The sequence below is a fragment of the Prionailurus bengalensis genome, chromosome B3 (genome assembly GCF_016509475.1).
Source record: "Prionailurus bengalensis isolate Pbe53 chromosome B3, Fcat_Pben_1.1_paternal_pri, whole genome shotgun sequence".
Classification (NCBI taxonomy): Eukaryota; Metazoa; Chordata; class Mammalia; order Carnivora; family Felidae; genus Prionailurus; species Prionailurus bengalensis.
This window is the reverse complement of record NC_057355.1, coordinates 132651374-132679365: the sequence shown is the minus strand read 5'-3', so window position 1 is coordinate 132679365 and position 27992 is coordinate 132651374. Positions and strand designations below refer to the sequence as shown.

Genomic DNA, 27992 nt, shown 5'->3' with positions numbered 1-27992 from the left:
AGCAGTTGAGGATTGTGGAGTGGGGAACGAGGGGAGGCGGCCTTTACTGGGCGGGGAAAGTGTCCCAAACACCGGTCTGTGGCCCTGGAATCCTGCCAGTCGTCCACAGAGCCGCCTCCTGTCGGGAGGTAAGTCACCAGCCCCTGGCAGGTCTTGTCCCTGCGGGAAGAGCGGGAGACAAGGTGGCCTCATCTGGTATCCACGTCCCCTGGGTCCCGGAAAAAAATCAAAAGCAAATGTTGGTTGAGGTCAGGGTAACATTTAGCCAGTTCCCAATAGTTAAATTTCAGAGTAGTGAGCGAACATTGGGATTAGTGAAAATCCTGGGGGTGAAAGATATCTATATATTTACCTCTTGATTTTTAACCCCAAGAATCAGTTTGCATTTCCTTTCTGCTTACTGAGCACTACCCCTCTTCCCTCCCCACCCCCAGCCTTTTTCATCTTAAGGCTCCAATATGTTTTTCTTTAGGCTGGAAGAGAGTTGCAGCATGAACAAGGCCTTGATTGATCTGTGGCTTTCTACAATTTGTTTAATGTTGAAGCAGTTACCTAGCTTTGGATCCTTGCAAATAAAATCATAATAGGGCAGGGAACATTCTGTAACCTGGTGCTTCTCCTTAGTGGCACCACTGACGTTTTGGGCTGGGTGCATAATTCCTTGTTGTGGGAGGTGCCCTGTACCTAGTAGGGTGTTAGCAGCATCCATGGTCTCTACCCACTAGATGACACTAGTAACCCACCCACTCCACCTCTGGCTGTGACAAGCCTGTCTCCAGATATTGCCAAATTTCCCAGGGGTAGGTGGCAAAATTGCAACCCCTTGGAGAACCATTGCTGTAATGGAAAAAGTACTGGCTTTGGAGGCAGATACGTGGAACTTTTCTGCCACTTGCCAACTTGATCTTTGGAAACCTCTCTGAGGCACAGGTCCTTCTTTTCTAAAATGTAAAAGACGCTATTAATGTTGTAGTTGCAAGGATTAATAAGTCCACTGCCTGGAAAATAAAACGAGGCTTTCAACAAATAATAGTTTTCTCTCTTTGTAAGACCCTATCTCAGAAAAGCTGGGGTATCAGAAAAATTCAGATGTAAGGGAGTAAGTCAGGAATCCTATGACAAGGAAAGGGGAATAAGCCAGAAATTCAGTTACAGTAACATCTGAACTCCTGGTTCGCTAAGACCAGGGAAAGGAGAACATTAGATTAAAAATCTGAGGAATGTGGAAGGATGTGTGATGGCTCTGTGGCCCCAACAACAAAGGTCTAACATGGGTAGAGAGTCACATGTTACCCAGAGAAGAAAAACTCTCTTGCCTTCCTACTCACTGATACTTGAAATCCCTGTCTAAGAACATGAAGCCTTTTATTCCACTACTGATATCTGGAAAATACCTTGCATATAATAGGTATTATATGCCTATATATATATATATATATATATATATATATATAGGTATTATATGCCTATATATATATATATATATATATAGGTATTATATGCCTATATATATATAAAGGGCAAACACCCCTGGGAAGATAACACAGTGACTTGATTCACACGAAGGTGATGCCAGCTCCTCTTATGAAAGTACATTTTAGAATATAAAAAGTGGATATTGCTTTTAAATATCTCCAAGATCAGGAGAGGGTTCTAGAGACAGCATTGCTTGGTACCCAACTTCAATTGAAGCCATCCTCATTATTTAAGTATTTTGTTACAATTCTTTCAAAAATTTACTTTCTCTCTCCAGTTTTAGCAGCAAACATGTTATCCTAAGTTCAATTTAATATGTCCTTGGCTTTCACTCTGTGTGTATAAACAAGAAAGACAGGGTCCTTTCTGGTTGCTATTCCCAGGAGGCAATCCATGATCATAGGCAGGATGCATACAGCTAGTATGGGCTTATGGTAGAGTTAGTTCCCAAAAATACCCCTCCACTGGGAAGAATCACCACCAGGTGCAATGGACTTGGAGAGGGGCCATTCCTAAAGACCTTTTATTGAATATTTAAGTATGAATTTCATATTAAGAAATTATTCCAATGGTATACTTTTTATTGATATCTAGAAATTTATATGTTACATTTTAGAAGGAAATTATTTTTTGGCCCTAATGAATTGGCATGCTTACTTTTACTATTGGGTTTCCCTTTTTGTCTTAGCTGACAGAAAGCATAAATAAAATGTACGCTCAGTTGCAATAATTATTCATAGCCTATTTTTCTATTTACCTCTAATTCCCTTTATTAGGCAGGTGGCTTTTTTTTTTTAATTTTTATTTAAAAAAAAACTTTTTTTTTCAACGTTTATTTTATTTTTGGGACAGAGAGAGACAGAGCATGAACGAGGGAGGGGCAGAGAGAGAGGGAGACACAGAATCAGAAACAGGCTCCAGGCTCTGAGCCATCAGCCCAGAGCCCGACACGGGGCTCGAACTCACGGACCGTGAGATCGTGAGCTGGTTGAAGTCGGACGCTTAACCGACTGCGCCACCCAGGCACCCCAGGCAGGTGGCTTTTTTATTCCACTCTTGTTTTAATGACTCAATTAAGCTTCTGTTTTATTGGAGGAGCTCTAAGCCCTTTGGAACTGGAGATATAAATAAAATAAACTATGTATCACACATACCATAATATATAGTCTAATACATATAATAGTTTATTTACTGCATTTTATTTTATAGTTTAAAAATCATTATTTCTACATTTAGTCTATATATTTATAGATAACCCTTAGTTTCATAATTCAGAGGATTCCTAGAACTCATGTTTGTCTGTTTGGACCTGCTTAACATCATGGTGAAAATTATCCAATAAAAGCAACAAGACGTAAAAGGCCAAGATAATCTTTTTTCCATTCATTGTGTTATCATGAACGTATTTTAATCCTGAAAGTCCCTGAAGGACAAAAACAAACAGGAAAAATTTTTTAAAGAAATATATAACAGGGCGGAGTAAAAGAAATACAATTACATGATGTGTGTGCATTTTGTGTTGACCAGTTTCAAAACAAAATCCCTTAGGTTTTGGTGACTGAAGAGCACTTAAGAATGTGAGCCATTGACTGGCTCTTAGTCATTCTCCAATCAAAATACTGCAGCTCCTGATTCATCTAATACTAAAAGAGAAAACAGAACTTGGACCTTGGAGGGGTTAGCATGTTACACAATAATGGATTAATTTGTTGTTTGTCATTAGAGGGGGCTTTAAGAAAGTTTTTCTTTTTTAGAAAGTTTTTTTTTCTTTAATGTTTATTTATTTGAGAGAGAGAGAGACAGTGTGCATGCGCACACACGAGCGGGGTGGGGGGCAGAGAGAGAGAGAGAGAGAGAGAGAATCCCAAGCAGGCTCCACGCTGTCAGCACAGAGCCCCACATGGGGCTCGATCTCACAAACCATGAGATCATGACCTGAGCTGAAATCAGGATTTGGATGCTTAACCAACTGAGCTACCCAGGTGCCCCCAAAAAGTTTTACGCTGCATACCTGTGAGCAGAGCAGCCAAACTAAGGCAATATTAACCTACAAATCTTACTCAAGGAGTATAAGATGTAACTGAAAAACATTTTTAAAAGTGACCCTCAGGTAGAACTTTTCCAACTATAGCTAGTGACATACATGGTGATTTCGTTTTTGAGCACAGGAAAAAAATTAATGGATTAAAAAAAATCCTCATCATTGTCAATCTAGACCTTGATTTTTCTTAATTTTATTGTTTAAAGCAGGAGAGAATGGCATGACCATAATTCTCTATAAAGCAGTATGTGCCCAACAGACAGAAGAGAGTGATAGCAGGATATACTGACCCCAAATGACCATTCTGAGTTCTAGTAAGGAATTGAACTTTGGTATCTCAGCACAGGCATAATCTTGCACACGGTAAGTGGTCACTCTAAGAACTATAGCACCCTCTGGAGTTTGTGCTGCATTTAATGTGCTCCATTGTATACTTTATCTTCATTTTTTCCTATAGTGGAGAAGAACACGGAATTATGGCTCTATAGGCAGCTTAGCTGCTTGTTATTACTAACAAAAGAATCAATCATATAGTGTGGCTCTTAAGTGAAGGCTGCTAGAATTGCAGATATTAGGCCCCTTAATACCTGTCACAGTCTTCCATTGCTCTCGTTTCTCTCCAGCTGTGTTCTTTATATCTTTTCCTCCAATTAAGAGAACAAGTCTCTGTGAATGGAATTTAATCATTCTGTGGTTACTAGGTAACCTGTTGCCATAGCTTAAGAAGAGCATTTACCTCTTCTCCACTGCCAATCAGTTGCCACAATACATTGGGGCAATGCTTGGCCGAAAGGCTTGATAATCTCCGCCTAACGTATTCCCTGTTTACAAGTGGCTTCACCGTTAAAAACAAAGCAAAGCAAAGGACATAACCAAGTTGTCAGTCTATCCTGGTCATATTTGTTTCACTTAAAAAGCAGGGTTCGGAGTTTTAACAATTGATGGATTTTGGAAAGTTGCAGTGAAGCTCTTAGAAGTGCGTCTGTGATTCACAAACTACCACACATTTATCAATTAAAACAACAGCTAGGTTTTGTTAAGCCACCGATGAAAACCATACTTTATTTGTGCCCTATCTAGTTTTCCTTAGGGATTCAACCTCCTCTCCCGTCATACTTTGTCTTTTAGGGTATCTGCCTGCAATATACTCTCCAACCACCTTAAATTATTAGGCTGAATGACCCAAAATTGCCCTTTTATAAATCAAAAGTGGTCAAATAGAGACAACGCTTTCTTTTCTTTTTAGTTTTATGGCTCTATTAACACAAATATGACATGCACATAAACTGTCTATTCATTTTCTTCGCTGCGCAGCCTGGCTTCAGGACGGGTGCCTCTGACGGCCAGTGGCCCTGCTCTTTCTGCAGCAGCTTTGCGGTTCTTGGAGGAGACGTTGGGAGTAATCTCTGCCCAGTAAGATTTGTTGCACACACGGCACTTCAAGCTCCTTGACCTTGTGGACTAGGAACTTCCGGAAGCCACTGGGCAGCATGTGCTTTGTTTTCCTGTTGCTCCAGTAACCGGTGTTGGGCATCGAGATCTGGCCCTTGAATCTTCTGCCCACCCTATCGTCAGTGCCTCTGGGCCTCTGCCATTTGTGCTTAATTTTGACATATTGGTTTGACTGGTGCCAGATGAACTTCTTAGCTGTCTTTTTTTTTTTTTTCTTTTTGAGAGAGGGAGAGAGAGTGAAAGAGTGAAAGAGAGAATGCAAGTGGAGAAAGGGCAGAGAAAGAGAGAGAGAGAGAGAGAGAGAGAGAATCTCAAGCAGGCTCCATACTGTCAGTGCAGAGCCCAATGTGGGGCTCGAACCCATGAACCACGAGATCATGACCTGAGCCAAACTCTGGCACTTAACTGACTGAACCACCCAGGTGCCCCTCTTGGTTCTCCCTCTTTCCGTCTTTTTTTTTTTTTAAGTTATTTATTTATTTTGAGAGAGGCAGAGACAGCGTGAGTGGGGGAGGGGCAGAGAGAGAGGGAGAGAGAGAGTCCCAAACAGGCCAGCACTGTGAGAGGGGAGCCTGACAAGGGGGCTCAAACTTACAAAACTGTGAGATCATGACCTGAGCCAAAATCAAGATTTGGACGCTTAACCAACAGAGCCACCCAGGGGCCCCTTGGTTCTCTTTTTAATGATCTTGGATGTCACCAGAGGTCTGAGGGCAGCCATTCAGGAGGCATTTCCCACAGTGAGGACATAGTCTAGAAATTTTGGTTGTGCTCCGGGCACAGAAAGACTTCCTCTGTGTCATTTATAACATGTGGAGTGGATGTTTATATATGATAAACAGACAAATAAGAGACTGAGTGATTCTCTGAGCCTTCTTAATTTCCTTTTTATTTTATTTAATTAAAAAAAATTTTTTTAACGTTTTATTTATTTTTGAGACAGAGACAGACAGAGCATGAACAGGGGAGGGTGAGAGGGAGAGGGAGACACAGAATCCGAAACAGGCTCCAGGCTCTGAGCTGTCAGCACAGAGCCCGACGCGGGGCTCGAACTCACGGACCGCGAGATCGTGACCTGAGCCGAAGTCGGACGCTTAACCGACTGAGCCACCCAGGCGCCCCCTTAATTTCCTTTTTAAATGAGCCTCACAGGGAACAAATATTTCTTTTTGCACCTCAGAAAATTTGGGGGCTAGAAGGATGCCAGTGATTCCTAAACCAAAATATCCATCTTGTAGAAAAAACTACTGGAGCACAGAGAAGATAAATAATTAGCCTATACAACTCAGCTTTCTGACTCTTGATTTAGCTCATTCCACTAAATCAAGAAATAGGCAGCTAGACAATTATTTCAGTGACATTTCATTATGCCCGTTTGCACTTTTATGCACGTGCTACCTAAAATAATGGAAAAATCTTTTTCATGTGCAATCATGGATGTATAAAATGGGAAGGGTAAATGAGACTTTGCTTCAGTCCTTTCTCTTAGGCAAACCTGTATCTAAGCTAAGATAAGTGTATGTATATTTTAAAGTCATATCTTTTTCTAAAAGGCTAACATATATTATTCTTCCAAAATGAAATAGAGCTCAGTTGAGCCCAGTTTTTTCTCCTACCTCGAAGATGATTACTTTCCCGTAATCCAGAAAGACTGTCATTGACATTGAGTTTAGGAACATTTTATTTATTTTGTTTTGTTTTATTTTATTTTATTTTGTTTTATTTTATTTTATTTTATTTTATTTTATTTTATTTTATTTTATTTTATTTTATTTTATTTTATTTTATGTTTATTTATTTATTTTGAGAGAGAGAGCATGCAAGCAGGGGAGGGACAGAGAGAGAGAATCCCAAGCAGGCTCCTGTGCTGTCAGCACAGAGTCCCACACGGGGCTCGATCTCACAAACCATGAGATCATGACCCGAGTTGAAATCAAGAGTTGGATGCTTAACTGGCTCAGCCCCCTGGTGCCCCAGGAAACTGTATTAGAGAATTATTTCTGAGAAGGGGCAGCTTCTCTTTTTCAAGGGTGAAGAAAAGAACAACACTAATAACTTCCTGTAAACTAAAAACTGTCACCTGTTATTTCAGTCCTTAATTTATTAATGAGTTATTCCAACTCATTAATGAGCACCTACTATGCGCAAGACCCACGACTCTTCAGCTCACATTTTCCTTTCGGATTCTACAACACACAACCATATTCTCTCTAGTTCATTTAAAGTGATCCTGGAAGCTGGGCATTTATAGAGATATTGTAAAGTGGCAGGTAACATAGAATAACCATTAAGTGTGTGTTGGAATCCACTTGCTTGTGAATCCTGGCTTTGCTGTTTCCTAGCTGTGTGACCTTGACCAAAGACTATTTCTTCATGTGTAAGACAGCAGAGCATAACAATAGTGTCTACTTTATGTGATTGTTGTGAGTATGATCAGAGGTAATATGAATAAATAGCTTACCAAAGTGCCTGCCTGGCTGCCATAGTTTGGGTTTCCCAGAAGCTGACCCTGGGACAAGGATTCAAGTACAAGTCATTTATTTAGGAGGTCATCCCAGTAAACACCAAAAAGGGGGACATAAGTGAGACAGAGAAGGGAAGGAAGCTGTAAAGGGTTCTATCTAGTGCATAACTGGAGCTCAGTCCCTCCAGAGAACTCTGGGAAACAGAACACCACAGAGTTATCCTACCTAAGGGTGGGGAGCTGGGCTATTTATCCACCACCCTGCTGTCAGACCGTGTTTAAGGGCTGCTGGAGACGGGGTGGGGGTAATTCCTGAAGGGCAGGTAAAGTGGGCTTCCGTGTTCAGAGAAAGCTCTAGGCAATAAGGTGCAGGCACTCACTGTTGCAGTTGGGATTGGCGAGCAAGGAAGTGGCATTGACAGGGTCCACTTTCCTGGTGACAGTAGCCATTCAACATACATTTACTCCTTATATTTCTAAACATCATTACCATTAAGTAAGCTTTTGGGTTCTTTTCAAATTGCATACGACTGGCACAGAGAAGGCGTTTGTTGTGAACACCTGTTATTTTTGTCTGCCCAGCATCCTTTCTCTTTTCTTCCTTCAGGAAATACATCCCTTGTCCTTTGGGTGATAGTCTCCATTTTTCCTCCTTCTCAGTCCCCTCTTCTCCTGCCCCTCCTTTATCACAGGAAAGGGGAGTGTGACTCTGGCCTGGCCAGAATGTGTCCAGCCAGCTGGCTCTGGGGATTGATTCAAAGATGGGCACAGAAATCTAGTCAGCATCCGGTCCTATCAGCATCCTCTCTGGGACCTAGCTTCTACAGCTATTAGCACTGACACTTTCTGCTGGGTTTGCTGAGCTGGGAGATAGAGGCCTATGCTGCTGACCGCTCTCTTACTCTCTGTGGAAAGCACAGGTACAACAGATAAGGGGAAACACAGAGAGAGAGGAGGAGGGGGGAGAGAGAGAAGAGGGAGGAAGACAGAAGGAAACATCCTGAAGACATTATTTGAGCTCCCCCAATACAGCTCTGGTGGAAGCATTTGAACCTGACCTCTCAGTTCTAGGAGCCAATAAATTCTTCACTCTCACATGCAAGGGAAGAATCCTAACGGACACATTTGTAGCATTTCATGCTCTACAGTTCTAGGACATCTTTTAACACCTCCTCTTCCAATGTAAATTCCTAAGTAGTTATAAAAGCTGCTAGCAAGATGGTGGAGGCAGGTATGAACTGGCGGTATCTTTCTATCCTGGAATAGCCTTCCTCTCCTTTGAGGTTCTGGCGTTTCATACTTTATTTCTCAGTCACAGCATTGAATAACTTTGGATTACCCCATGAGAAAGTTATTCCCTTTGCCATTCTTTCACTCCTAATTACATCAAGGAGAAGGTCTCAGTGTGATCCTACTATGGCTTTAACACCTGTCATCTTAGCTAATCTTCCATTTTTAACAAAGGCTGAAGTTCAGTTTCAGGCCATAGTATTTGAGACATCCTTCTTTGTCTTTGTGGTGCTTGCTTATGGCATTTACTACTATTCTTCCAATTATAACTGAGGTATAGTTTTTCTTTTAAAAATGTTTAATGTAAAAAGTGAGTAAACTCAAAGGAAAACTACAAAGGAAACAATAGTGTTTACTGGTGTAACAATGTGGCAAAAGACACGTAGGTGACATGTAAAAGACTGGAATTTGGAAATCACCTGCTTAGTATAATGGTATCCTTGCTTCCTCAGATTAAAAAAAAAAAAAGATTAGGTAGACAAGGTACCACTCACATTTTCACATTTTCCACCCTGCGCTGTCTCCTTAATTCATTCCCTTCTGCCTGGATCACAGGGGCAAGTGAGCAGATGTACTGGCTAACATAGACATGTATGTAACCAGGGAGTGGAATCAGAATTCCCCTTTCTGTAGGCACCTGTGAATCCACCAATGATTGATCCTCTTGGCATCTTCCTCCCTTGGTTTTCAAGAAAGGATGCAACTTTCTTCCTGATGACAGAGAAGAGAGGCAGGAAATGGCTTCTTATAAGAAGAGGTGATGATTCCACCAAAAGGTGATGGCTTCTTTCTTTTTTTTTTCCAATCATCTTCACATTTTCTTTTGGGTGGATGTAGTTCACTGAATAATGGCCATCCAAAGAGATCAGGTCCTAATCCCTGGATTCTATAAATGTTGTTTTATAAGGAAAAGGGGTATCTACAGAGGTGGTTAAATGAAGGATCTTGAGATGAGATGGTGATCATGGATGATGTGAGTGGGTCCTAAATACAATCACAAGTGTCCTTGTAAGAGGGAAGTGGAGGAAGGTCACACAAATGGAAGAGAAGACAATGTGAAGATAGAGGCAGAGATCAGAGCATGTGGTCCACAAGGCAAGAGATCGTCAGCACCACCAGAAGCCAGAAGAAGCAAGGAATGGATTGTCCCCTAGAATCTCCAGAGGGAGTGAGACCCTGCTGCCATCTTGATTTTGGCCCAGTGATACTGATTTCAGACTCAGGCCTCCAGAGCTGTCAGAGAATAAAGTTTTGTTGTTTTAGACTACCCAGAATTTGTTACAGCAGTCCTGGGAAACTAATACAGCGGAATGAGATGTTGTCTCTCAATGACTGTCTCCAAGACAAGCATTTCTCAGAAATAACAATGCAAGTACCCATCTCTTTTGTTCTGATTTTTTATCTTGATTACAATTCAGGGAGCCCAGGGGAAAAAATCCATCCCACTGAACACTTAGCACCATCCTGTTCCAAAAAGGAACATCACCAGGGCATCTGGGCGGCTCAGTTGGTTAAGTGTCCGCCTCTTGATTTAGGCTTAGTTGACAATCTCTCATTTGTGAGATCGAGCCCTGCATTGGGCTCTGTGCCGGGCGTGGAGCCTGCTTCATATTCTCTCTTTCTCTCCCCTGCTCCTCCCCAGTTCACAAGCATGTGCACGTGCTCTCTCTCTCTAAAAAAGCAAATAAATAAAAATAAATAAGGAACATCACCATTAACTCCTAGCATGTCATTAAAAAAAAAATCTTGCTTTCCAGACAATTGAGAATGTTGTTTTTCATTTATATATAACAAACAAAAGATTCTCTCGCAAGTTATACTGGAGGCTACTACTTGCTCCCAATATCTATTTTCCCTTAAATAATAATTGCACTCCCAGGTTTTGGTTGGGCCATATGGAATCAAAACGTTTCTCATCTTCCCTCGCAAGAAGGATTCCCATGTAACAAAATTCTTGTTAATGTGTACAATAGAATGCTATGCTCCATTGACTTTTCCAAGTGACAGTAAAGTTACTTTTAGGAGGATCCATTTACATAGCTTCGTTTGGAGACTATAAAAATCCTAACTATGATTGGTTAGGATTATGTATAACAGTGAATAATAGAAAACACAAAAGTTTAGTATTCTCTTTTGTGAATATCTGACTCCAGGATTAGTGTCTACGGGGTCTATTCCAGGATTGGTACGAATCCCCACAGTGTCAGACACTCGTGCTCCATCTCGTCTGTCACCATACTGAGCATTGCCTCATTCCCAGGACCACATCATGGTCTGAGATGGCTGTTCCAGGTCCTGCCATTACATCCACATTCTAGTGATGAAAGGAGGAAAGGGAAAAAGAAGGGCACTCTCCCTCCTTTATGGGCACATCCCTAATGTTGCATACATTTTACAAGAGCATGGAAGCATTGTAGAATGAAGACTTTATGAGATCAGAACCTTTGGGCTGTGTGGTTTTGGCTAGTTGTGTGGCCTTGAACAAAGCACATCTCTGAGCCTAGATTTCCTAACATTTTATGTATGTATGTATGTATGTATGTATGTATGTATGTATGTATGTATGTTTATTTTTGAGAAAGAGAGACAGAGCATGAGTGGGGGAGAGGCAGAGAGAGAGAGAGGGAGACGCAGTATCCGAAGCCAGGCTCCAGGCTCAGAGCTGTCAGCCCAGAGCCCACATGAGGCTTGAACTCATGGACTATGAGATCATGACCTGAGTCGAAGTTGAATGCTCAACTGACTGAGCCACCCAGGCAGCTCTCAGCTTCCTAACATTTAAAATAAGAGAGTCAAAATGCAACAAATGTTGTTTCTAGTACTTTTTCTATGCAAAACTGGGTATTTTAAAGATAGGTTTTTCCTAGTGTTCTAACAAAGGCTAAACCTCTAAACTTTGGAGTTATTGTAGGACTTCTGCTATCAAGCTGCTTATGGAAATGGCAGACCTAGTGTCAGTGATTTCACCAATATTTTGTTCTTAGAAAATTATTCATGGTCTTAAATCACATTCAGACTCTTGGATTGTTGACATTACCATCTATAAAAATTGAAGAGTTTCAGGGTGAGGAAGTAAATTACTCTGCTTGGTGCTTCCCTGATGGATTGGACTGAGACATGTTATATCAAACCTATAAGAAATTGATTTCTTTTACCCATTTCCATTAAACATGTTTTTACACATTCCGCATACCATAGTTCAATGTCTTCCAATGGTTACAGTCTAAACTAGAAATCACAGAAGCCTTCAGGGGGTGGGCAGGTGACATAGATGTATGAGGACAATAGGTGCTTAGTCACTGGTACTGCTACCAGATATAACCACTGCTCAGGTACTTTGCCTTTTCAATGACAGACATAAGCCTTTTCATTCCCAGGCTGTACATCACACGTAAGCACTAAGTGATAACCCATGATCTTTAGGGATTAGTGACCCAATCTGGTGGCTTATTAAGAATCTCCTAGGAAGCTTTGAAAAATATGATTCTTTGCACTCCCCCCAACCTCCAACCTCACCCCAGATTCTGATGAAATTTATTTTCGGTTAAACTTGGGCATTGGTATTGTTTTCCACATCGCCTCTGGTGCTTCTCAGGTGCAGCAGGGTTGAAAAGCACTGGTGATATACTGTTAGAAGCTTATACTACAAGTAAAGTGGGATAATACATTTGCAGGTAGACTCTCATTAAAAAGAGATGCATCCAGGGGTACCTGGGTGGCTCAGATGGTTAAGCATCCAATTTCCGCTCAGGTCACCATCTTGCTGCTCGTGGGTTCAAGCCCCGCATCAGGCTCTGTGCTGGCAGCTCAGAGCCTGGAGACTGCTTCGGATTCTGTGTCTCCCTCTCTCTCTGCCACTCTGCCACTTGCTCTCTCGCTCTCTCTCTCTCTCAAATAAATAAACACTAAAAAAATTTAAAAGACCCAATTATTTGCTTGCTTTCTTTCTTTCTTTCTTTCTTTCTTTCTTTCTTTCTTTCTTTCTTTCAGTTTATTTATTTATATCAAGAGACAGAGAAAAAGGAGAGAGAGAGAGCACAGGAGAGGGGCAGAGAGAGAGGGAGAGAGAGAGAATCCCAAGCAGTTTCTGTGCTGTCAGTACAGAGCCCCACTCGGGGCTCGATCTCCATGACCCAAGCCAAAATCAAGAGTTGGATGCCTAACCAAATGAGCCACCCAGGCACTCCTATGCTTCTTTTCTGATCTCAACAAGCTGATCCTGAAATTTATATGGAGAAGGGAAGGAGCTGGAATAGTTAAAACGGTTTTGTAAAATGAAAAAGTTGGGAGGTCTCATGTTACCTTATTTCATGACTTACTATAAGGCCACAGTAGTTAAGACAAAATGGTGTTGGTGAAAGTTTAGAACACAGATAAATGCAACAGGAGAGAGTCCAGAAATAGACTCATCCAAATACAATCACTGCCTTTTTTTGTAAAGTTACAAAGGCAATTCAATGTAGAAAGAATTGCCCCTTCAACAAATGGTGCTGGAACAACTGAATGTCCATCTGTAAAAAAAAAACTGAACTAGATATTTATCTCATACCTTTTACAAAAATTAATTCAAAATGAATTCTAGACTTAAGTGTAAAACCCAAAGCTAGAAAACCTCTAGGAGAAAACTTGCCTGATTTGACAAAGCATGACACCAAGAGCATGGCCCATAAAAGAAAAAATTTTGATGAATTCCAATTTGTTAAAATTAAAAATACTTGGTCTGTAAAAGACACTTTTAGGACAATGAAAAGCCATAGACTTGGAAAAAATATTTTCAAATCAGATATCTGATAATGTTCTTAGCTACGGAATATATAAAGAACTCCAAAAACTAAGTAATAAGAAAACAAACAACCTGATTTTTCTAGATGGGCAAAAGTTCTATACACCTTACCAAAGAATACATAAGGATGACTCACTTCTACTTGAATGGGGAAAATAGTAATTTTACTCTGGGGAAATCTTTTGGATACCCCTTCACCAAGTGATCACCAGTAGTAAGTCATGTTAATACCATGTACCTCCTGAAATAATGCAATTCATGCTATATTTTTCCTTGAATCTATAACTTTGGTTCAATCAGGAGAAAACATAGACAAACTAAAATTGAGAGAGACATTCTAGAAAGATATATTACAACTACTCTTCCAAAGTGGTGAGGTCATAAACTGCAAGGAAAACAAGGTAAATGTGTTGGACTAAAGGTAACTAAAGAGACATGATAACTAAATGGAAGGATCTACATGTGGCTCCTGGGATTGGATCCTGGAACAGAGAAAGGACATTAGTGAAAAAAAAACAGAAATTCTAATACAGTCTGTCATTTAGCTATTCTGTACCGATGTTAATTTCCTAGTTTTGATAATTAAATTATAGCCATGCAAATCGTTGACGTTGAGGGGAAGTTGGGGAAAGGGTAGATGGGAATTCTTGCAACTCTTCTCTAAGTTGAAGATTATTTCCAAATAAAAAATGAAAAAAAACCCACTTTACTCAGGTTAGTAGGTTTTATCCCAGTTCAAAGATGAAAATACTGAGGCACAAAGTGATTAAGTGACTTTCCATAATTTTAATGAGTGTCATATCTAGTGTTTCAACTCTGGTCTATCTAACTGTAAAGCATGTCTTTTTTCATTACCCAACTATCTTTTAAATCATGTTTCCCCAATTTTCAAGCTTATAGGACTATCTTTTTTGCTTTAATTCCAAAGTAGAGGTGAATCTTTGTATTCCCAGCACCTAACGAGATGATTTCTTTAGGGAATGTGTCCAATAAACATTTGTTGGTTGGGATAGCATTTCTCTCCTCAAAAGTGTGAGTTATCAGGGCACCTGGGTGGCTTAATTGGTGAAGCATCCAGCTCTTGATTTCAGCTCAGGTTATGATCTCAGGGTTGAGAGAACAAGCCCCGCGTCAGGCTCTGTGCTGGGCATAGAGCCTGCTTAAGATTCTCTCTCTCCTTCTCCCTCTGCCCCTTCCCCACCATGGCACATACATTTGCTCTCTCCAAAAAAAAAAAAAAAAAAAAGAATGTAAGTTCTTCACTATCTTCATAGAGACTTTTCCAAAGTCACACCAACATGCTTGTGTGTAATGACCCAATGTGTTTTCCTTCATCTTTCCCCAGCAAGCAGGTGGGGAGGCTAAAGGAAAGGTGATCAGAAAGGCAGTCAGAGCTAACACATTCAGAGTGAGCCTCATCCATTCTTTCCCTGGGCTCTTGCATACTCTATATAAGTCACAGTATGCTAACTGCTATAACAAACCTCCCCCACCTCCTGCCCACATTTCAGCAGCCTGATACTATAGATGTTTATATTTTCTTTTCATAAATTCCAGTCCATGAGAGTATTGGTATTGCTAAGCTTAGCTTCACATAGTCATTCAAGGATCTGGCTATGGAGCCTCCATCATTCTTTAAACATGGCTGCATGGGTACTTGGGCATGGATATCCAGCTGGCAGATGAGGGAAGAAAGAGGAGAATTACCATGGAAATTTTAATGCACCAGGTGCAGAGGTGGCCCACATCACCTCTGCTTACATTCCACTAGCTCTACTCTCAAGGGAGGCTGAGAAGTAGAGTCTAGCCTTGTGCATGAGAAGAAGAGGTTATGGGTTTGGTTGTACACATGCCTGTCGATGCCCGAACATGAAGTCATTTGTATGGACGGGCTGGACTCAGCACTCAGAATCCCAGCAGCAACTACTAAAAGCAGACTCCAGCCAATCCCTCCGCCTCAGCATTGGTTGGAGAAAATCTCCCACTTCTTTGCTCTCTGTTGTGTCCTCTTCTCCTGTGCCTTGTGCATGAGCAGTTCCTGACAACAAATGCATGGGAACAAGTGGACATAAAAGAGAACAAAGCTGCCCTTGTTCCTCTAAACCCCAGCTGTCAGGGCACATCTCTAATACTTCAAGTACTGATTCCAAGTGTTTCTTGGAAGTGATCTCTTTAAATCAAACCAAGCCAGAATGCACTTAACATTCATCATCTCCTGCTTTTATGTAGCTCGATAGCGTGAGGTCTGTGGCATCTTGTCAGGCCTTTTGTTGTTGAGCAAGAACACATTTGTTTGAAAACAAAAAAAGATGGCACATCAGAAAGAAGAGCCTGATTCTACTGCAGCAAATACAATAGGCCCACTCTTCTTCCTGAGAATGGGCTGCCATTGTAGGCCCAAGTGTTCTCGCCCATGGCCATTGTCTCTCCTACAGAGAGGCTAGTCTTACAGTGAGCTAGGCCCCAGTGGAGGGCTTGTCATATCTAAGAGCCTGGAAAAACTATAGGCATTGATCAAAATAAACATTTTCTTGCTGTATCTTAGGGAGACAATTCCTTTTTCAGGGAACTGGATCTTCATCCATCCATTAAGTAGATGATTTGGATAACTTACTTTATCTCTCTTTCTCAATCCCTTCACCTATAAAGTGATATATGAATATTACCATATAAGGCCATTGTACAGAACAACTTAGATGATCTTTATAAAACACTTAGAAAAGTGTCTGGCACTTTATGAACACTCAGTAATTATGAACAGTTTTTATTATTACTGCTGTTGTTTTTGTTGGTAGTGGCATTGGAGGTATTTTAAAAATACAGAGGCAAGAAGGGTAGTTAGAACACTACTTTAGTAATCTAATAATGAAGTAATAAAATTAGATGTAAAGTTGCAGTGGTGACATAAGATAATAAAGATGTGTTGTTTGAATATAAAAAAAAATATTTTCTTAACTTGCCCAAAGCACCTGAAATACTTAGTCATTACGAACATGTAGTCTAGCTTCATGTATCAGATGAGGTTTGTATAAATTTTACAATGTAAATGTACACATCTTTCCAGCTGTTATTTTTGAGAATATTTCATCTACAGAAAGTGTTGAATTACAGCTTGTCATATATTGACACAAAGCAAATTGAAGACCTATGTGAAATATATAATGCACATTATATGATTTCTTTGCAAGAGTGGTTACATGGAGTCTAGATCCTAGACCATTGTGAATGCACATGAACACCAACATTTGTACCTGTCGACCCCAAGTGCTGGCCCTTTGACCACAACCAATCAGAATTTAGTGACTTTTGAGTCCTGAGCTTTTGCCCACACCATATGCTGGCTCTCAGAACTCAATAACTAATTGAGTTCTACTAATCTAGAATAGTAGTAGTTGAGAAGCACCATTTTAAACCAACATTGAACTGGGGCACCTGGGTGGCTCAGTTGGTTAAGCGTCTGATTCCTGATTCCGGCTAAGATCATGATCTCATGTTCATGGAATTTAGCCCAATATGGGCTCTGTGCTGACAGCGTTGAGCCTGCTTGGGATTCTCTCTCTCTCCCTCTCTCTCTGCCCCTCCCCTGCTCTCTCCCTCTCTATCTGTCTCTCAAAATAAATTTAAAAAACCCCAACAACATTGAACCATAAAAAACTTGAAGTATCCGTGTTTAGTGATTGATAGCAATAATGCTAATGATGATATATTCTTTAAAATATTTTTAATTGTAATATTTGTGTATGTATGTATTATTTTAAGTTCTTAGTTTAATTCCAGTTAGTTAACATACAGTGTAATATTAGTTTCAGGTATAAAATATAGTGATTCAACACTTCCATATATCGCCCTGTGTTCATCATAACAAATGAACTCCTTGATCCCCTATCACTTTGTTCATTCATCCTCTCATCCTTCTCCCCTCTGGTCACCATCAATTTGTTCTCTAGAATTAAGATTCTGGTTCTAGGTTTGTGAGTGTATCTCTCTCTCCCTCTCTCTAATCTCTCTCTCCTATTTTTCCCCCCTTCGCTCGTTTGTTTTGTTTCTTAAATTTCCCTTATGAGTGAAAGCATATGGTATTTGTCTTTCTCTGACTGACTTCTTTTGCTTAGCATTATACTCTCTGGCTCCACCCATGTCATTGCAAATGGCAAGATTTCATTCTTTTTTATGCCTGCATAATTTTCCATTGTATATATACACCACGTCTTCTTTAGCCATTCACCGATCGATGGACACTTGGGTTGCTTCCATATCTTGGCTGTTGTAAATAATGCTGTTATAAGCAACAGGGGTACGTGTATCCCTTCGAATTAGTGTTCTTGTATTCTTTGTGTAAATATTCAGTAATATGATTGCTGGATCATAAGGTAGTTCTATTTTTAACTTTTTGAGGAACCTCCAAACAGTTTTCCACGGTGACTGCACCAGTTTGCATTCCCACCAACAGTGCATGAGAGTTCCTTTTTCTCCACACTCTTGCTAACACCTGTTGTTTCGTGTGTTTTTGATTTTGGCTATTCTGACAGGTATGAGGTGATATCTCATTGCAGTTTTAATTTGTATTTCCCTGATAATGAGCGATGTTGAGCATCTTTTAGTGTGTCTGTTGGCTATCTGTATGTCTTCTTTGGAGAAATGTCTGTTCATGTCTTCTGCCATTTTTAAATTGGATTATTTGGGATTTTGGGGGGGTGTCGGATTTTCTAAGTTCTTTATCTATTTTGGACACTAACCCTTTATCAGATATGTCATTTGCAAATATCTTCCCTGATTCAGTAGGTTGCCTTTTAGTTTTGTTGATTGTTTCTGATAATAATCTTGATGAAGTGTAAAGACGCTCTAAAATGTCAAATAGCTAGAGATGAAATGTCGAAGCTGTAAGATACGATAATATTTAAGATTGTATAGAAAGGCTCAAAAGCAGAACTATGAAAGGGAACAATTCGTCTCACTTGTGCCCTGGAACTGAGTGTCTTTCTGTCTCTGGAGCCCACTCTGTTTCTCTGGGCTCTTGGCTCCAAGCCTGGTCAGGCTGGGTAGAGGGAGGGCCTACCAGGTAGGTGTATGACCAGTCTGAGGCTAATTGCTTTCTAGCTTCCAGGCCACTATAAAATGGTACAAGGAGTAGGACCATCTTGTCCACAATGAGAAGGTTTTACCCCTCCCAGTCAAGTAGTCAGGCAGATAGGGAGGAGCATGGGCAGTATTCTTTGAGCATTTACCCTATGGGAAATACCATATTAAGTGCCAAGGGAATGATACAAAGTTGTGGTGGTAGGGGTGGGTGGAGGAAGACAAGGGCCTGACCTTAGAAATCAGATGTGACTTGAATGATTTTTATGTGAGTGTAGTCTCTCTGCAACTCACATCCCTGCCTTAGGGTAACTGTACGTTCCTGAAGGACAGGAATCCCGCTGAATGACAGCATGCTATAGGGAAAAAAAACCTTGTCAGTTTGACCTACTCTGATTCTGCTCTTATTTAACCCCTTCTGAGCCCCATATTTTTCCTGTATAAAATGAGCATAAACACGAGTGCCTGGGTGGCTCAGTCGGTTAAGTGTCTGACTTCGGCTCGGGTCATGGTCTCGTGGTTTGTGGGTTCGAGCCCTGCATCGGGCTCTGTGCTGACAGTTCAGAGCCTGGATCCTGCTTCAGATTCTGTGTCTCCCTCCCTCTCTGCCTCTCCTCTGCTAGCACTGTCTTTCTGTCTCTCAAAAATAAATAAACATTAAAAAAATTTAGAAAAATAAAATGAGTATAAACAGTGATCTAAAAGGGTTGTTTTCATGCACATTAGAGACCCCCAGTTAACCTCTCTTCCCTTTGGATCTTGCTTATAATAGATGCTTGGTAGAGAAATTAATAGGGACATTTTGTAGAATTATAGAGTTGTTGTTTTTTTTTTAGTTTTTATTTAAATTCCAGTTAGTTAACATACAGTGTAATCTTAATTTCAGGTGTACAATTTAGTGATTCAATACTTCCAAATAACACCTAGTGCTTATCATGACAAGTGTCCTCCTTAATCCCCACCATCTATTTAACCCATCCCCACACCCTCCTCCCCTCTGGTAACCATCAGTTTGTTCTCTATAGTTAAGAGTCTGTTTCTTGATTTCTCTGTCTCTTTTTTTCCCATGATTGTTTGTTTTGTTTCTTCAATTCTGCATGTGAGTGAAATCATATAGTATTTGTCTTTCACTGACTGAACTTGTTTCACTTAGCATAATACTCTCTAGTTCTCTCCACTTCATTGCGAATGGCAATATCTCATTCTTTTTTATGGCTGAGTAATATTCCATTGTGGATATGTACCATGTCTTCCTTATCCATTCTTTTGTTGATGGACATTTGGGCTCTTTCCGTAATGTGGCTATTGTTGATAATGCTGCTATAAACATCAGGGTGCACGTATCCCTTTGAATTCCAAAGAAGACATCCAGATGGCCAACAGACACATGAAAAGATGCTCAACATCAGTCATCATCTGGGAAATACAAGTCGAAACAACGAGACATCACCTCACACCTGTCAGAATGGCTAAAATTAACAACACAGGAAACATCAGGTGTTGGTAAGGATGTGGAGAAAGGGGAACCCTCATGCACTGTTGGTGAGAATGCAAACTAGTGTCGCCATTGTGGGGAACAGTATGGAGGTTTTCCAAAAAGTTAAAAATAGAACTGCTCTACGATCTAGCAATTGCACTACTGGAATTATAGAATGTTAAAACTGGAAGAGCCTTTCAAAATCATGTAGCTCAGCTATCTTATTCAATTTAATTATAATTCTCCTTTTCTTAGAGTTATGAATTGATGGGAGAAGAGCTGCTCCCATCAAAACATAATGACATCTTTTCTACTAGATAGAAAAAGATAAAAAAGAACGAGGTACCAAATATTGGTGAGGGTGTAGAGAAACTTTATGCACATCTTTAACAAGCATGTATATAGATTGGCTCAACTTTTCCAGGGTGCTCAACTTTTCTGGATGATAGGAACCACCAACTTAAATATATATGCTGTTTGGTGTAGCAATCTCACATCTAGGAATTTATCCTGTGGAAGCAATTGACCAATTAAACAAAGATATGTTCGTAAAAGAATCTTCACTGTAGTGTTGTTCGTAATAGTGAGATGCTAGAAACACTCTTAATATTCCTAAATAGGGGCTTAGTTAAAAAAATGATGATACACCTATTTGATAGAGTGTATCACAATTCTATATTAATTTCTATGGAAAGATTTTCGCAACGAAGTAAATAGGAAAAGCAGGTCCCAGAGCATCATGCAGGGTAGCACTTCATTTTATGTACATTTATGAAAGTGCACAAGGAGATGGGAAGATGGTCACCATGGTCACGACAGTTGCTTCTGCATCATTTAGGCTAATTTTTACTCTCTTCTTTATAGCATTCTAAAATGCATGGATTGTCTACCTGAGCATGTACTGATGTTATAATCAGAAGAAAATCACAAAGCTATTTTCATTTAGAAATAAGGTAGAAAAATAAAGACCTCTCAGGTCTTTCAGGGAAATAAAGACCGTATTTCCCATTTTAAAAAATGTTTACTTATTTATTTTTGAGAGAACAAGTTAGTGCACAAGTGGGGGAGGGACAGAGAGAGGGAGAGAGAGAGAATCCCAAGGAGGATCCACGCTGTCAGTGCAGAGCCTGATGCAGGGCTTGAACACAGGAATGGTGAGATCATGACCTGAGCTGAAATCAAGAGTTAGACACTTAACTGACTGAGACTCGAAGGCGCCCCCTGTATTTCCCATTTTGATAATGGTACTTGGGTGGTGTCACTGTGCAGAATCTATTATTTTGTATTTGTTTGTGTGTTTTATTTTAAAGTTTATTTATTTATTTAGAGAGGGGGAGAGAGAGAGAGCAAGCAGGGGAGGGGCAGAGAGAGGGGGGGAGTGAGGGAATCCCAAGCAGGCTCTGAGCTGTCAGTGCAGAGCCCGATGTGGGGCTTGACCTCATGAACTGTGAGATCACAACCTGAGCTGATATCAAGAGTTGGACACTTAAGCGACTGAGCCACCCAGGCGCCCCTCTTTTTATCATTTAACCTGACTGCCAAACCAGTTGTGTTCATGGTCACAACTATAGAAAGCCCATATACTCCTATTATTTTCTCATGTTCTCCATATCCCCTTTTGGACGTTTTGGGAGTTACTACAGGTCTCTTTTTGAAATGACTCAGTGAATATATAAATATGTAAATAAATAATAAAGATTATTCCTGTCTTTAGCTAATTGTAAAGCTCACACCATCATAAATCCATTTCTTCCCTAAATAAAAGCAAATGGTTAGCCATTCTATAGTGTAAAGCTGTCCTTAAATGACAACCAAACAAAACAGATTTCCTGTCTTGTGATAAAAGAATGTTAAGGACTACCGGGCAAGATGTAGGACGTGTACTGAGTACTGGTTGCCATGGTTTTGGCTGAGGATGGGCTATTTAAGCTTATCCTTAATTTGGATAGGCATGAGTCTCAGCTTTGCAGGGTTAAAAATGGTGCAGAAGGCATGGCTGTTTTTAGACTGAATGAGAGTCTGGCTATAGTAACAGCTAAAAATAGAAGGCCCTCTCTTTAATTAACCCTTTAGCTACCAAATTGGATTAAAAAAATTGCAGTATATTCTCTTTAGAAAATACAGCTGGAATGACAGAGAAAGCTGTTATCTAATTATATAGCATTTTTGAACAAACATCCTGACATTAAAGAAAAAACACTCTGCTATATATAAATATGTATATGTATATGTATATGTATATGTATATGTATATGTATATGTATATGAAAAAGGCCTGTTTCAAGCTTTAAAAATCAGCTAGTCAGTTCCCATGGCAGCTTTACTCTGTCGAAGGATTCCAGATCATAACCAATGTAACATTTTTAGCAGCTAATTTCTTCTTCCATTTGCAAATAGCACTTGGGAGTAAACAGACAGTGGACTTTTAGCCTTGGTTCTGCTGCCCATATTATTTCGTGTGACATGCTGTGCATTATTTAAAAAATGCAGATGGCCTCTGTATCAAGGACTTTGACACTGAAAATAGAAGAATCTATAAAAGCTAGATAAATAAGCATATGCTAGTTTCCACTCGGGATTTCCAACCCCTCTTTTTGGAAACTGTGGAAACTCTTTGATGGGCACATCATGGTTTGGAAAAGTCCATTCAAACCAGAATCAGAAAACAAAAGGTCCAAGTCTAGTCCTGCCCCTGATTGCATCTGAGATCTTGGGCAAGTCATTTAATCTGCTTGGGTCTCACTTTTATTTTCTTTTTCTTAATGTTTATTTATTTTTAAGAGAGGGAGAGAAAAAGAGAGGGAGAGAGAGGGAATGAGCGGGGGAGGGGCAGAGAGAAAGGGAGACACAGAATCTGAAGCAGGCTCCAGGCTCCAAGCTGTCAGTACAGAGCCCGACGCAGGGCTTGAACTCAGAACTGCAAGATCATGACCTGAGCCGAAGTGGGATGCTTAACCAACTGAGCCACCCAGGTGGCCCTCTCACTTTTCTTTTTATAAACTCTTAAGTTTGAAGATGAGTTGTCTACTTCAACATGTTTTATTAGTTCTTGGGGCGCCTGAGTGGTTCAGTTGGTTAAGTGCCGGCTCTTCGTTTTCCGCTCAGGTCGTGATCTCACGTTTTGTGGGTTCAAGCCGCGCATCAGGCTCCATGCTGATAGCAAGAAGTCTGCTTGGGATTCTGTCTGTCTCTTCCTCTCTCTCTCTCTGCCCCTCCCCTGCTCATGCTCTCTCTCTCTCTCAAAATAGGTAAATAAACAAAATTAAAAAAAAAATTATTATTTCTTGTTTTTAAATAGTTGAATGATTTCTTCACATAAAACTCATGCGGAAGCCCATTATGGAAACAGAAAATGAGCTGGTCTACTTGCTAAAGTTGGCCCAGGGGCATCTGGGTGGCTCAGTCGGTTAAGCATCTGACTTCAGCTCAGATCACGATCTCATGGTTTGTGAGTTTGAGCCCCACATCAGGCTCTGTGCTGACAGCTCAGAGTCTGCTTGGGATTCTCTGTCTCCCTCTCTCTCTCTCTGCCCCTCCCCTGTTTACGCTGTGTCTCTCTGTCTCAAAAATAAATAAACAATAAAAAATAAATAAATAAGGTTGGCCCAGGTTTGGGGAGAGTCCTGAGTATTTCTCTCTGGGTCTTTATCCAACCAATTCCTGGGCACCTTTCACATATTGAGTAGGATGCCCCAGGGCTCCTCAATGGCACGACTTGAGGACCATCGGGTTAGGTAAAATTTCATGTTTCATTCAGCTTTAGAAGTTAGTCTGTAGTTCTGAGAAATCTCAAAAAAATAATGCCCTAATAATTTCTTAGAAGGTTGGAGTCCCCATATTATACCAACAAAAATAAAGGATAGCAACTTCCAAAAGATAGTAATTAGTATTTTCAACATTATGGGTTAGAAAAACTGTTGTCTTGGGGGTGCCTGGCTGGCCTAGCGGGTAGAGCATGTGACTCTTGATCTCAGGGTCATAAGCTGAAGCCCCACCTTGGGCATGGAGCTTAAGGAAAAAAGAAACAAAACCTGTTTTCTTGATTTTCCTAACACATGACATCAAGGGATACTGATGTGAGTCTTCTTCACTGCCTATTTGTTATGAGACCTCACAATAAAATGATTTACTTCTTGATGCATCCCCTTTGCTATTTTGTCTGTTTACAAATGTCTCCCCATTAACTCATTATTTTGTGATGAACATTTTTTTTTTTTTTTGGTATTCTTTTTGGATTTTCTTATGGCGTGAGATAGCCCACGAGCTCCATTATTCTGAATAACAGAATGCTGCTTATAAGGATCTCTTGTTTATTGTGAATGTTAATCCAGCTTCCCCCTGTATTTACGCAGAACTGTTCTGCTTTTATTTACAGAGGAAGTTGCAACAGGGAGAAGAGCTGTGGTTGGATCAATGACTTGTGGGCTCACAGGGAGAAAGCTGGAGAAACAGATTCTGTTTCAAATCCGACCATTCGTTATTCTGTGTGTTTTGGGTACGGGGCTACTGACGGGAAGTAGCAATAGAACGAAGAAGAAAGCACATCTTCTCAGATTTTCTTATTTCCAACAAGACTCAACAGGATCAACAACGAAGACTCTCTCTGATTCTTGCCTCAATTTCATGTCTCCAAGAGCTGTGATCTGCGTAGGAATGAAGTGTGGTGACATCTGCAGCTGGAATCGTGGGCGCTTCTGGGTGCTGTGCTCCAGAGATAAACTAAAGCTGAGCAAAAATACTATGACTTAATAATATGATCCTTATGAGAACAAAATATTGTGTACATCCCCAGATGATTAAAACGAACATTTATACTGTGCTTTCCAAGCCACTACAGTGGTTATAAATAGTTTCTCTACAAACTATTTATAGAGAAATCACATCAACCACCCACCACTTGTTAAAATGGAGCAAGTATTTTCACACAAAGGCAACTTTACAAAACAGCAGGGGAATTGGTAATGGAAGGAACAGATAGGCTGGAAATGACAGGCGGGAGACTTAACTGATTTCTTCCTTTTCTATTTTTAACCTTTAATGTGTAATATATATTCAGAGAAATGCACATAAGTGTCAGCCAGCTGAAGTTTCACTAACTTAACATACTTGCGTAGCTGGCAGCAGATCAGGAAGTGGAGTATTAACAACCCCCCCCCCCCCCCCCGAGTCTTCAGGTCACTGTCCTTCCAAGGTTACCTGGCGTCTTGTCTGCTAACTGCACAGATTAGTTTAGTTTGTTCTTAGCTTTTATAGAAATCGAATGCTACCGCATGTTTTTTGTGGCTGGTTTCTTAGATCTAATTTTATGTTTGTGAGAGTCATCCATGCTGTTTGTTCATTCTGCTACACAGTGTCAAGTTGTGCAACCATAACACAATTTATTGATCCATTCCAGTGTTGATGGGCCTTTTGGTAGTTTTTGCTTTTTGACCACCACAAATTGTGCTTCTCATGAACATCCTTGATCATATCTTTTGGGCATATGTTTAGGAGTGAAATTGCTGTCATAGAATAAGCACATTTCCATGTTAATAGGTTCTGCCAGATAGTTTTCCAAATGGTTGTGCTAATTTACACTCTCAACAGTAGTGGAGGAGAATCCTGGTTGCTGTATGTACTTTCCAACATTTGTTATTTTCTAGTGGGTGAGGAATGCTATCACTTTATGCTCTCAATTTGCATTTCCTTGATGACAAAGTTGAGCACCTTTTTATATGTGTGTCGGTTATTTGTTTTCTTTTTTAAAGTGATCTCTACTCCCATCACAGGGCTTGAACTCACAACCCCAAGACCAAGGGTCACAGGCTCCACCAACTGAGTCAGCCAGGCGCCCCATATGTGTATTGGTTATTTAGAGAGCTTCTTTTGTGAAATGTGCCTATTCAGGGTTTTTGCCCAATTTTCTGTTGGTTGTTTATCTTTTTCTAGATGTTCTATATATATACTGGATAATCTCTTCATTTTCTTATGTACAATGTGATTTTTAAGTGTTTAGGTTTATGGTAGGTATGTTCTTCATGTCTTCACATACTCTGTTTATGCAGACTATGCATCAATATGCATCTTAGATCCCTGTATATTCAGGCCTGAAAAACTTCTAACAGCACTTAGGTGAAAAAAGTAACCTTATTCCAAAGTTGAAAGTATTGCATGCAATCAGCTACCATAAAATGCATCATTATTATTTAATGACATTTTACATTCATGATCTATTTTTTATTTTTAGCTTTTTCATATTGTTTGATTCATTGCTTAAAATGAATATGAAGAAAAGAAAGACAACCCTCCCTCCTCAAATGTGAGGGGATAATGATCTTGCTTTGAATTTGTTAAAATAGACCATGATATCTTATTTGGGGAAGTTATCTATGGTGAAGTTCATAAAAATATTAAAAATTCTGGTGTGGGTTTCAGTTTTGCAACCTACTAGTGTTTCTTACATTAGTCAAAATAACCTTGAAATCATCATTTATTTGGAAGGACATTTGCCATTTTTGTCTGTTCAGGATCCTTTTGGTGACAGTGCCCAGTATCTTTTTGGAGAGCCGCCTTGATCACAGTTGGTCTGCATGTGTTGAGCCCACTATCAGCTTCAGCAGAGGGCAGGTACCACTGACTCAGACCTGATCAGATGAGCACCACATTCCTCAGGGCATAGCCATTGGTTCAAGAATGACTGTGTGATCCATCCGTATCAATGACATATAATGAGATCAGTTCTGAGACTACAGAGGGAAAGGAAGCCTCTTCCATGCGGACTTGACTTCAGGAGGATGTGAAGTAGAGCTGCTGTGACCTTCTTACAACCTCGAGAAGACACTCTGTTGAAAACAGAGCCAGACCAGAAGAAGCAAAGCTAAGAGATAGAGAGAAATGGAATTGAAATAACATTTTGAGCTCCTGGATCAAGCCATGACTGAAGCTAGTAGTATCTGGACTTTTCAGTAACATGAGCCAGTAAATTCCTCGTCTGCTTAAGATGGGTTGGATTATTTTTTTCTGATGCTTGAGACCTAAAAAGCCTTCACTAATGCAAATATCTGGCCTAGATGGGGTTTCCAACCTTACATGAACTATAGAAAAGTAAGGTAAGTATAGGGTTTTAAGCAAAGCCTCTTCTCTGAAAGGAAAGTACTGTTTCTTTCTTTAAAAAAAATTTTTTTTAATGTTTATTTATTTTGGAGAGACAGAGAGAGAGAGAGACAGAGTGTGAGTGGGGGAGGGGCAGAGAGACAAGGTGACAGAATCTGAAGCAGGCTCCAGGCTCTGAGCTGTCAATACAGAGCCCAACACAGGCCTCAGACTCACAGACTGTGAGATTATGACCTGAGCCAAGGTCAAATGCTTAGCCGACTGAGCCACTCAGGTGCCCCAGGAAAGTACTGTTTCAAATAGTAGTTTTAAAATTTAGGTACCAGGATTTTAAGTTTCTCATAGGGCTTGTGTATAGAATTAGAAGTTTAGGGATGCCTGGGTGGCTCAGTTGGTTCAGCATCCGACTTCAGCTCAGGTCATGATTTCACAGTTCATGAGTTCCAGCCCCGTGTCAGGCTCTGTGCTGACAGCTCAGAGCCTGGAGCCTGCTTTGGATTCTGTGCCTCCCTCTCTTTCTCTGCCCCTCCCTCTCTCATGCTCTGTCTGTCTCTCTCTCTCTCTCTTTCTCTCTCTCTCTGTCAAGAATAAACATCAAAAAAATAAATAAATAAAAAGAAGTTTATTGTAATGTAATGTTTGGTTAGGTTTCATTTGGTAGAGGGAGATGAGAGAGGAGAAATGTGTGTCTTATCTATGGTCGTAAACGATCACTGTATTCATGAAAGTGGTTCCCAGACACCTGTCCTTGAACCTGTTCTATCAGAATTCCTTCAGGAGTTTGTTACAAATACACATGTTATATTCTGCCCCTGGGGGTCTGGATCACTAAATGTGGGAT

At 40.3% G+C, this 27992-nt stretch overlaps 1 long non-coding RNA gene across 1 annotated transcript; it reads left to right on the top strand.

Moving 5' to 3' along the window:
• Nucleotides 1-5: 5 nt before the first annotated feature.
• Nucleotides 6-27037, top strand: LOC122469421. Its single transcript, XR_006293463.1, has 3 exons — nucleotides 6-128; nucleotides 3727-3880; nucleotides 24435-27037. It is a non-coding gene; the product is annotated as an uncharacterized LOC122469421 (long non-coding RNA).
• The last annotated feature ends 955 nt before the right edge of the window (nucleotides 27038-27992 follow it).